Consider the following 10,615-nt stretch of genomic DNA (forward strand, 5'->3'; position numbering starts at 1 on the left):
TAGCACAGTAGTTCAGTGCCCTGAACCCCTAAGTCAGGCTCCTGGAGACTTAGCACATCTGTTTTCTGGGTCCACCGGCCAGTCCAGTTTTCCCAGCCTGGATCTGTTCCTGTTTTCCTTCTGCTTTTTGCTGAACACCAAGGTTTGGCCCGAATCTTCTGCCCAGGCCACTGTCTCTAGGTTCCAGCCCTTGGGCTGTGGGGGCCCTCCCTTCCAGGGCCTCTGCAGAGCCCAGACTCCCACTGGTCAAGGGGCTCAGCCCCTCTGCCCCTTCCTGGGTTCCCCACTTTCCCCTCTCTCTTCCCTCTTGCCTGCCTTGTTCTGGGAGAGCATCCAGGGGGATGTGCCTGGGAATGTGATCTCCCAGTGGAGCCAACAACCCTCCGAAGACAGCAGAGGTGGCCTCCCCTTGGGGTGCTCTAGCCGTCCCAGGCCCCATTCTCACTTCCTCTCCCAGCCTCCAGCAGCTTCAGCCTCATAGGCATCCCAAGACGGCAGATGTAGGAGACCTCTCAGCATGCCCATTCGCCAACCATCCCGTTGTACAGATAGAGAAGCTGGGGACCTGGCATTCCTGTGTTCTTCTTCTTCTTCTTCTTTTTTTAATTTGACAGACAGAGATCACAAGTAGGCAGAGAAGTAGTTAGAAAGAGAGAGAGGGAAGCAGACTCCCAGCTGAGCAGAGAGCCCGATGCAGGGCTCCATCCCAGGACCCCAAGACCATGACCTGAACTGAAGGCAGAGGTTTAACCCAATGAGCAACCCAGGCGCCCCACCTGTGTTCTTGCCACAGCTCCAAGATCCTGGTCTTTCCACCCCCCCCCCCGGCCACATGTTTCTGGAGCACTGTGTGGTTTCACATGGGGCAGATCACATTTGGTCCTCTCGTGAGGCCAGAGCAGGGTGGGTTAAAACAGGAAGTCTGGGCTCTCCTGCTGTAGCTCCTTCTGCCGCTAAGCATGCAGAGTCTTATGTCAGCTTCTGTGCCTCACAAAGTGGTAAAAAGAAGCAGGCAATAGGGCCGTGCCTTGCCCAAGTTCATGCAGCAGGCCAGCCACAGTCACCAGGTCCTTCCTGTTCTTTGGTGTTAAGACCAGACAAAGTACTGGCTGATGCTGCCCTGTGTTCGTGGCAGACATTACTAATCGATCACAGCACTCTCTCAGTCCAGATGCAGCCTCAGATTCCTTCTCAACGCGTATCTCAATACAGCCTTCACCCACTGAGAGTTGGTGATCGGGGTGACACCTGTTCACCAATCTCCCCAGACTTTCAGATCTAGTCTGATCTCGTCCTGGCCAGGGGCCCAGCACACGGAGCAAGTCACAGTAATAAACATTTGCTGGGTGAGGGAGGGAACAAATGATGACCACTGAATGAACAACACTGGCCAAAGCGAGTTGGCTGAGGTTTCCCGGGGCCTCCAAGGCATTTCAGCAGAGCTGAAGGACGACTCTGGGAGATCAGGTCCCCAGGGCCACATGCCGTGTGACACAGTCAGGACCTGACCCTGCCTGCTGGCCCAGTGCTCTGCCCCTGACCCCATCTCAGTCCATTGTTTACTATCTCAGCCAGCTGGACTGGACCTGGGTCTCACCAGGGGACATCATGGGTGTCAAGGACAGATCCGAGGGATGAGAATGGCAATGAGTTGATTAGGACCTTTCTCGTCCTGCTTGAAATTTTAGAATCACAGAATAGGGGAGAACATGGTGCACCCCCTTCCTTGTCCATGTCGGCCTGCAGGGGGGTCATCTAGAGAGCCCAGCTGAGGTGGGTCTGCGCAGACCAGTGTCAGAGCCCCTGCGATGTCCTGATGTCCTCTTTCCTGGCATCCTGTGAATGCAAAATAAGTTGTTTATTTACTGCCTTTTTTAGAATGAGAAACCCTTGGAGGGAGGGAACCTGGGCACCTAAGGTAAGATTTGGCTCAAGATGGTTGCACAGTAAACACTGGATGGGTGGATGGATGGATGGATGGATGGCTGACTGTCCCCCGCTGGGAGGCATCCAGTGACTCAGGCAGGGAGGGACAGAGAATGGACTCTGAGATGTGAACAGGCAGGTCCCCCCAAGGCTCCTTCCCCCCTCCCCAGCATTGTCATTAGGACACATCTGCCATACCGGGCCCCTTGGCCCCTGCCCCAGAAAGATACAGACGCCTCTGCCAGCTTTATTAGGGACCTATTAACCCGGTGCCTTTCAGACCTGGGTTATAGAAGCCAGCTCCAGGCAGGGCTAATGTTGCTATCCCTGCAGACCTTGGTTTAGAGCCCCAGAAGGTCTCCAGTGGGGAGACTAGGAACCTCAGGTCACTGCAAGGCTTTGGAACCACACAGGGCTGCCTCCTTTAATCCTAGTTCCTCTGCTAATCTGCTGTGTAGCCTTCCGCCACTCACTTGCCTTCTCTGAGTTGCCGCTTCCTCGTGTGTGAAATGGGCTAAAAATGTGTTTGCCTAAGAATTCACTGAGCGAACGCATTATATCGCTCAACGCAGAAGAAATCCTTGCCATAAACCAGTAACATCCCGAGGTCCCTCTGGAGCCAGGCAGGGGGGAGCGCTCACCCACATCAGCCACCAGACCCTTCCTCTGGGATGGGCAGGTGCTGTAAGCCTCCCTAATTTACGGAGGAGGAGGTGGTGATGGGGCAAGATTCAAAAGCAGGCCGTGGACGTCACAACTGGGCAATTTCCTCCCTGGCTGCTGAGCAGGAACAAAGCCTGGGTCGGTGGGTGGGGCTGGAGGGGCGCCTCTTCCACCCCGACCCCCCCACCCCTCCTCCAGTGCCTTGAGGTGACAGCACAGCAGAGCAGAGGGGGAGCGGGGATAATAACAGAGATTTACAGTTTCCAGCGCAATTAACTGCACCATCTGGATGCCACACGTCCACCTGGGTGTGTTAGGGACCCCAACCCTTCAGCGTAAGTGGCAGGAAGGGACAAGGGGGATGGGAGAGTGGCTGGGCACTGCAGGTCGGTGGCAGAGACTGCGTGGGGCCCACTGACTCTCCTCGAGCCGCCCCTCATGTGCCCCCAAGGGGATCTTTCACTAAGGGAACCGAGTCCCTGCCAGTTTCCAAAGAATCCAGAACGGCTGAACCCAAGGATGCAGAGGGAGCCATGGCCTGAATCGGGAAAAGATCAGAGGATGTGCAGTAACAAACACGATGCTTGCTTCCAGGGGTGCGTGACAGTCCAGGCCTCGACCACCTTGTGTCCTGTGCCACCTTCCAGCCTTGGGATCCCCAGCAAGTGGCTTCACCTGTCTAAGGCCCTGTCCTCTCACCTGGGAAATCAGGAGCACATTATTGTGGCATATCGTGATGGTCCTCACGAGGGCTGATCTGAAGGCTAAATTAGGTAAGGAAATGTCCAGATCCCGGTAATCCACAACCAGTGGTTGTTGTGATGTTGTCCCATTTACCAGAGGGGAAAACTGAGGTCCAGAGAAGGTAAGTGACTTGCCTCGGGCTGTACTGTCAGTTGGTGGCAGAGCCCATGACAAAGATGGACCTGCCCTGGGAGAGAGCCAAGCACACAGTCTCAAGGCTCCAGGGTGGCAATCTGGGTCACGCCAGGGAGAGTGGTATATCCCTTCCAGTTCCCCTAACAGCTGCCCTGTTCTGAGGACCTATTCTGTGTCAGTTGCTGCTCGGAGCTTTTATGCGTCACTTCAAGAAATGATCACAACGTAGGAGGTGGCGTGTCACTGTCCCATCAGCCATGTGCTCAAGCTTCAGGGGGGCCCAGGCTCTGGCTCTGAAAGCCTGGTTCTCAGCACCAGCTACTGTCCTTGGACAGAAGTGGGGTCTTCTTGCTGTAGCAACTGCTCCCAGCTGCCTTCTAACTGTGTCTTTGTTTCTTCCTAAAAGGAGACGGCTGATAACGATGCTAAGTCGGCCACAGTGGACCCGAAGTCTTCTGGACATCAGACAGAAGCTTCCCCTTCAGGGCTGGGCACCCTCTCCCAGGTGTGGAAAGGTGGCAGGAGGAGGAAGGAAGGAACATCACCCCTTGTCCTCCATTCTCTCCTTCGCTCCATGGAGGCTGAGTGGCCCAAACCCCCCAGCCAGTACAAGGCCACACAGGGGACCAGGCTGGCTGGGGGCAGAGGGAGAGGAGACAAGTGGGAGGTTTGAAGCAGCAGTCCCCTTCCCCCTACCCCCTTCCTCACACACTGGCTGCCTACATTTCCATCTGGTCAACCTGGGCACTGCAATGCTGAGTTCACCCCATACAAAAAACAAAAGCCAACCCTTTCCATGAGAGAAAACCCCAGAGACATGGGCTACTCTGCTTGCCTTCCCTCTTGGCCAGTGTGACAAGGGCAGGGGCCAGTAAAATGACAACCATCCCACCTAGGGGAGATAGGTCCCAGAGTCCTTGGCCCACCCCTACCTCTGAGCCATACCCTGGGGAGCAGCCCTGAGGGCCTAGCACCCACTCGCATCGCCCCTGCCTGCGAGGACCTGTGCCAGATGGGGAGGCTCTGGCTCATGGCCTCTGTCCCAGCTCCGCAGGCCCCGTGACCTGTCCTCCTGGGACCCCCTGGCCTGTCCATCAGAGATGACCCTTCCCCTTCCCCGCAGAAACCCAGACCTCTGACCCTTATTAAAAACAAACCAAACAAAATCTGGAAAGAAAAAAAAATCTCCCACAAACAGTCTCAGAGAGAGAGAGAGAGAGAGAGAGAGAGAGACACACACACACACACACACACACACACACACGCTCTCACGTAAACAAGTTGTTGGAGAGTGCTTTTGTTTATGAAACATTTAGGTTTCCCTCAACTTCCTTGGGGGAAGGGGGTGGACTGTTTCAGAGTTTTCTGGCGACCAGGAAACGGAGAGGGAGCCTGGGTTTGGCGGGATTTCATTTCTCCCTCTGAGCTCTCTGCCGGTTAGGATCTGGAGAAGGGCACGCGAAGAGAAAAGGAGCAGGGAAACCCGGGGGGTGGGAGTGGGGCGTCCCTAGGCATCACCTAGAAGAAGTCCCCTACCCCCGGGGGGAGGTCAGGCTCAGAGAGAGCGGCAGGCAGGCCAGGGATCCCCTCGGCGACCCGGACGCGCGGCCCGGCGCTCAGAGAACAGTGGGGACACCGGCTGATCGTCCCTGCCCCCTCGGCTCGGGCTTCCAGCGCCGGGAAACCGACGAGCCAGCCAGGAACAAAGGCGGGGCTGCCTCCCAAAGACGGACAACAAACAGTTTTCCTTTTTTTATTATTATTTTTTTCTGCACCCTAGCGCGCTGCCGGGCGGCTTCAGGGTCCGGGCGGCGCCGGGGCTGCAGCGGGTGCAGCCGCGCCGCCCGCGCAGGGCAGGCCCCGGGGCGCATGCGCGGGCCGGGGCGCAGGAGGCCGCGGCCGCCCGCGCAGCCTCGCTCGAGCCGGTCTCCGTGGCAACGGGCTCGCGGGGGGAGGGGCCGGGCGGCGTGGGCTGCGGCGGCTGCTATTTCTGCCGCTTCCTGTTCCTCGCGGCCACGTCGCCATGGCAACGGTGTTACTCACCGCGGCCGCTTCCCGGCTCGGCTGGCGCGCGTGACCCCGGCCGCCCGCGCCCCCTCGTCTCTCACTTGCTGCGCTGCCGCTCCCCCCGCCTCCCTCGGCGGCGTCCTCCGCCGGCGCCCCGGTCCAGCCCGCGCGCCCCGGCGCCCCAGCCTTCCCCCTGCTTCCCCGCCCCACTCCGCCGGTGCCCGCGGCCCGGGAGCGAGGGCGGAGGGAGGCAGATTGATGGGGGACGCTTATTAAAAAACATTGTAACCGCTTCCGTTTTTATTACGTTGACAAGGGAGCGTTATTTACTGTTATTGTTTGCCGAGCGGGCCGCGCCGGAGCGCGGGCGGCCTCCCGGGAGCTCACCTTTCGGGCGGGCCCGGGGAAGTCGCGGGTGGGAGCGGGAGGCGGGGGGTGGGGGCGGGGCGGCGAGGGGGCGACCCCCGGGCAGACGCGACCCCGGCGGGGGTCCTGCCCCTCGCCCCTCCTCCCCCCTCCCCGCCGGCCCGGCCGAGCCCCGCCGCGGGGCGTGTGTGCGCCCGGAGAGACTGCAGAGGCCGGGGGACTCGTGCTGAAGGAGAGAGGCAACAAAAAATAAAAAAAGGAACAGATGACTTCATTCTCGGGAAGGCTCCGTCCTACGTGGACCAATTTCCTGGGGACTGTGGTGGAACAGCTCGGCTGCCGTTGGAAGCACTTAAAACTAAACCAGATAAAGACCAGAAAATTCTCAGCATTGCCTGAGCCGAGCAAGGGTAGGTTGGTGGTGCGTGAGCCCCGGGTGTGCAGGGAGGAGGGTCGCAGTCCTCCATCCCCGCTGGGGCTTGGCTTCCAACACACCTCCCCGCCTCCCTACTTAGACTCCCGTACCCTGAGAGGGTGAGCAACCGCCCCAAGGTTACACAGCCAGTTTTTTTATTCTGCTTAGACACCCGCAGGGACAAAGCCGGCAGAGGCTGGGGAACGAAAGCCAGTGGCTGGACTGGGAGCCTTGGACCAGGGTGAGGCTCAGCTGGAGGCCCAGCAAGGCAAGATTAACTCGGCAGGTCTAAGCTCCGGCTGGCCTGGCTCCTGCTTACCCCACCGGAGCCTTCAGCTGGGGGGTTTGTGGGAGGTGAGTCCACAGGGATCTGATGGGCCTGAAGGACGCCCCCAGCCCCCAGGCCCCTGCTGGGATGCTAATCTCATCCTGCTAATTAAAGTTTGCAATTCTGTCCCTAACTCAACTCCCCACTCTTGAACATTATTAGCTGAAAGGCAATTGCTGCTCCAGACAGAGGCCAGAGGAAGAAAGGGACTCTGCAGTTCACATTATAAAGAGGATTTTTAAAAAGATGTTTATACTTTTAAACCAATGACTCCTAATGAACAGACCAGGTTTTAGAAACTTAATTTTCAGAGCCCCCCACCCCACCCCCACTGGCAACCTATTTTGAGTTTTTATCCCCCTTCCAAGGACAGGAGGCTTGGGATTCGGTCCCTGTAGCCTCTCCTGGTCTCTTGGCCTTAGATAATCAGCTGGGGATTTTCCAGGCCCTGGATCTCCTCTCCAGCTCTCTGGAGTCTAAAGCAACAATCTGGTCCCCAACTAAAGCCCCTGGGTCTGGGGGGTGGTGGTGACAGCAACATTAAGTTATCTTCAGCTCTGTCCGCTGCATCCACCAGCTCTCAGCTTTGGAGCCCTACCTGAATGCATGAATCAAAAGTCCTAGGCTCCAAGAAAATAGAGTACCCCCACCCCCAGTCCTTTGCTGCCAGCTCCTTGATATGGGAAGGCAGCACCGCCCTCCACTCCTCCCCCTGGGATGGCATTCCAAGCAAAACTCATCTCTGGCAGCCGGTTCAGAGTTTGGCTGATGTGAGAGTCCTGGCCCTGGGCAGTGTTTGAACAGGACTGAGATGACAGATGACACCCAGCGTCATCCAGAGCGAGAAGGACCTTGGAGATGATGCAAACCAACCACTCCTGCTTCCCTATTTTACAGGTGGGCAAACTGAGGCCCAGAGAGGGGAAGAAACTTGACAGAGATCTGCCACTGGTTAAAGACGGAACCTGGACCAGGACCCAGGAGCCTCGCCTTCCTTTAGAGTGCTCAGGACCCCGACTCTGATCCTTGTGTAGAATTATCTGCATGCTCAGAAGTTCAGGAGCTGGGGGGCAGGAGGATCTGAAGTCAGACTGCACATCTACGTGAGACCCAGGACAAATAAATTCTTCTCTCTGGGCGCCCACGGTCTTATGTGTTAAGTGGGGATGACAGTACCAGCCCTGGGTTGTCTTAAGGAATAAAGATGCTCCAAGAAAAGTCCTGGGACTAACCCTGGAACATACTAATACTTAATTTAATGGTGGCGATGTTGCTGATGGTGGAGAAGTGGGGGGATGCTCTTGGTCGTCATGGGTTGACTGGTGTCTCCCTGCAAAGATACGTCCACATCCTCATCCCTGGAACCTGTGAATGTGACCTGAGTTGGAAAAAGGATTTTTGTAGATGTCATGAAGTTAAGGATACTGACATGAGATCATCCTAGATTACCCAAGTGGGGCCTCGGCACCATCACGAGTGTCCTTATATGAGACAGAAGAGAAGAGCAGGATACGGAAGGGGAGAAGGCCAAGTGCAGACTGAGGCAGGGAGGGGAGTGATGCAGCCACAAGCCAGGGAACACCTGGAGTCCCCTGAAATGGGAAGAAACAGGGAAGGATTCTTGCCAGGGTCTTGGGAAGCGACACAGCCCCACTGACCCCTTCATTTTGGCCCTCTGGCCTCCAAGAGTCTGAGAATGGTCTTGGTTTCAGCCACCAAGTTGTGGTCATTTGTTAAGCAGCCCCAGGAAACCGGTAGAGTGGGGATGCCGGCTGGGGATGCCGGCTGGGATGCCGCGGTGACAGTGGCTGTGACAGTGGCGGTGCTGGTGATGCGGAGAGCGGCTGTATTCATTTCCCGGGGTTGCCTAACAATCTACCACGACCCGTGCAACTTAGGACAATTGGAATGTAGTGTGGAAGAGTTCTGGAGACCAGAAATCCAAATCAGCAGGGCTGTGAGCCCTCAAAGGTGCGGGGGAGGGGACCCGCTCCAGGCCTTTCTCAGGGCTTCTAGGGCCCCAGGGCTCCTCCCTTGGCTTCTGCATGCCTCATTCTCGTCCTCTAGTGTCTGCCCTCCCATGGTGTCCTCTGCGCATCTTCACATCGTCTTCCTTCTGTGTGTGTCTGACCGTGTGTCCACACCGCCCTTTCTAGAAGGACGCTGTCATATTGAATTAGGGCCCCCCCTACTGATCTGATCTTAGCTTGATCACCTCTGTAAAGACCCTCTCCCCAAAAAGGTCATATTCTGAGGTGGGGGCAGGTGGTTGGAGTTCTACATGTTTTTAAGGAGAGGCAGTTTACCTGCTAACAGCGGTGCTGTTGGAGACGGTGGGGGAAAGGTGATGGGGTGGGGGTGGGGGGTGGCAGAGATGGGACAAATAGAGAAGGGGATGGGACCAGGCTTCAGCCCTGGACCTCAAACTCTGCAGGAGCGACCCAGGGACAGTGGCCAGTTCACAAGGCGCTCCGGAGACCGGGAATCTTCCCGCAGGGAAGGGCTGTCTGGAAACATCCAGCCGAAGAAGCAGGGAAACGGGAAAGAGGACCCCAGCACTTTGGTGCCAAGTTAATGCCATTGGAAGAAGAAAGAAGAGCCAAACACTCTTCTGGAAGGCTCTGCTGTACCAGCTGTGAGGCCTCAAGCAGACCCGTTCACGTGCTGGTCTTGCATTGGACCTGATCCCTGGAAGGACCTGGTTGCCAGGAATCGCGTTCTGGGGCTGTTTCAGTCCTGGGGAGGAGTGGGGGTGGGGGCTCCCTCTGCTTCTGCCTCCTCCTTTTCACAGAGGAGCAAGAGCTGAGTCAGCCTGGCCTGGCCTTTCTGCGGGAGCCAATAGCAGAGGCCGGCCCAGCCCCGACCCCAGAAAACCAACTTGTCTCCAGCAGAAGACAGGCAGGCTCAGGCCGCTGGTATATTTCTTACTAGACACAATCACATTACCTCCCCTCTCAGCCTGCTTTTCTCTAGCTTTCGAAGAGGACAACTGATAATGACCACAGCCCTCATTCATTTGTGTATCTCATTGTGACCATCCATGAGCACATGCCCTTGCCAGGTACCATCCCATGCCCCAGGAAGCAGCAGGCAGCAGGATCGGCTTGCCACACTGGTGTGGCTCATGTTCTAGGGAAGAGAGAGACAAAGAACAAAGAAAGAGGCCCATCCCAGGATCCAAGGAGGAAGACGAGGGAAGGAAAGCAGATGATGAGGGGCTGGGCTGGAGTTCCGAAACGAGGCTCACTGAGGTGAGGGGGTGACCATGGACCCGGTGCAGCGAGGGAGTGAGCCGCAGGAGAGGTCTGCAGCAGGAGGGACAGCAAGTGCAAAGGCCCTGAGGTGGCATGTCCTGCTGCCCTGAGCCATGAAGCAGCAAGCGGAGCACACAGGTCACCTTGAAACCTCGGATTTTTTTCTAGGTACGTCTAGGAGCCCATGCAGGGTGGAGGGCAAGAGTGAGCCCAGGGCTGAGTTGTGTTTTTAAAGAATTTCTGGATTCTGCGAGCAGAGCACAGACTGCAGGAGCCAGAGGGAAGATGGGAAACCAGTTAGGGGCTGATGGAGTCCAGGCCAGAGATGGTGGTGGCCTGGTCGGGGACAGCAATGGTGGGGAGATAAAAAATGGCTGGATGTGGGGTGTATTTTAAGAAAACCCATCAGGATTTGCCAAAGGATCGGCCGTGGGTGTGGAAGGAAGAAGAGTCGAGGATGACTGCGTCATCGTGAACAGTGGGAGGTTCCGTCTCCGGAGACGAAGAGCGGTGGGGGTGTGGTGGGGAATCGAGAGTTGGCATTTCTGAAAATACTGTCTGATCCTTCTAGGGCGCACACTTACAGCTCTCACACACTGCCGCTCGATCCCCATAGGCCCCCGAGAGGCAGACTCTACTAGTAACCCCCTTTCTCAGATGAAGAAACTAAGGCCCAGAGAGGCTAAGTCATTGATGCAGGTGTGCGAGCTGGTAAGGACACCGCCCAGGTGGTCTGACTCCGAAGCTCATTCCAAAGCTCATTTTCTCACTTGTTCA

At 57.0% G+C, this 10,615-nt stretch overlaps 1 long non-coding RNA gene across 1 annotated transcript; it reads left to right on the forward strand.

The window, feature by feature from the left end:
* Window positions 1–5,966: 5,966 nt before the first annotated feature.
* Window positions 5,967–7,833, forward strand: LOC122916836. The gene is made up of 2 exons (XR_006386312.1): window positions 5,967–6,251; window positions 7,482–7,833. It is a non-coding gene; the product is annotated as an uncharacterized LOC122916836 (long non-coding RNA).
* The last annotated feature ends 2,782 nt before the right edge of the window (window positions 7,834–10,615 follow it).

The sequence above is a fragment of the Neovison vison genome, chromosome 9 (assembly GCF_020171115.1).
Source record: "Neovison vison isolate M4711 chromosome 9, ASM_NN_V1, whole genome shotgun sequence".
Taxonomy (NCBI): Eukaryota; Metazoa; Chordata; class Mammalia; order Carnivora; family Mustelidae; genus Neogale; species Neogale vison.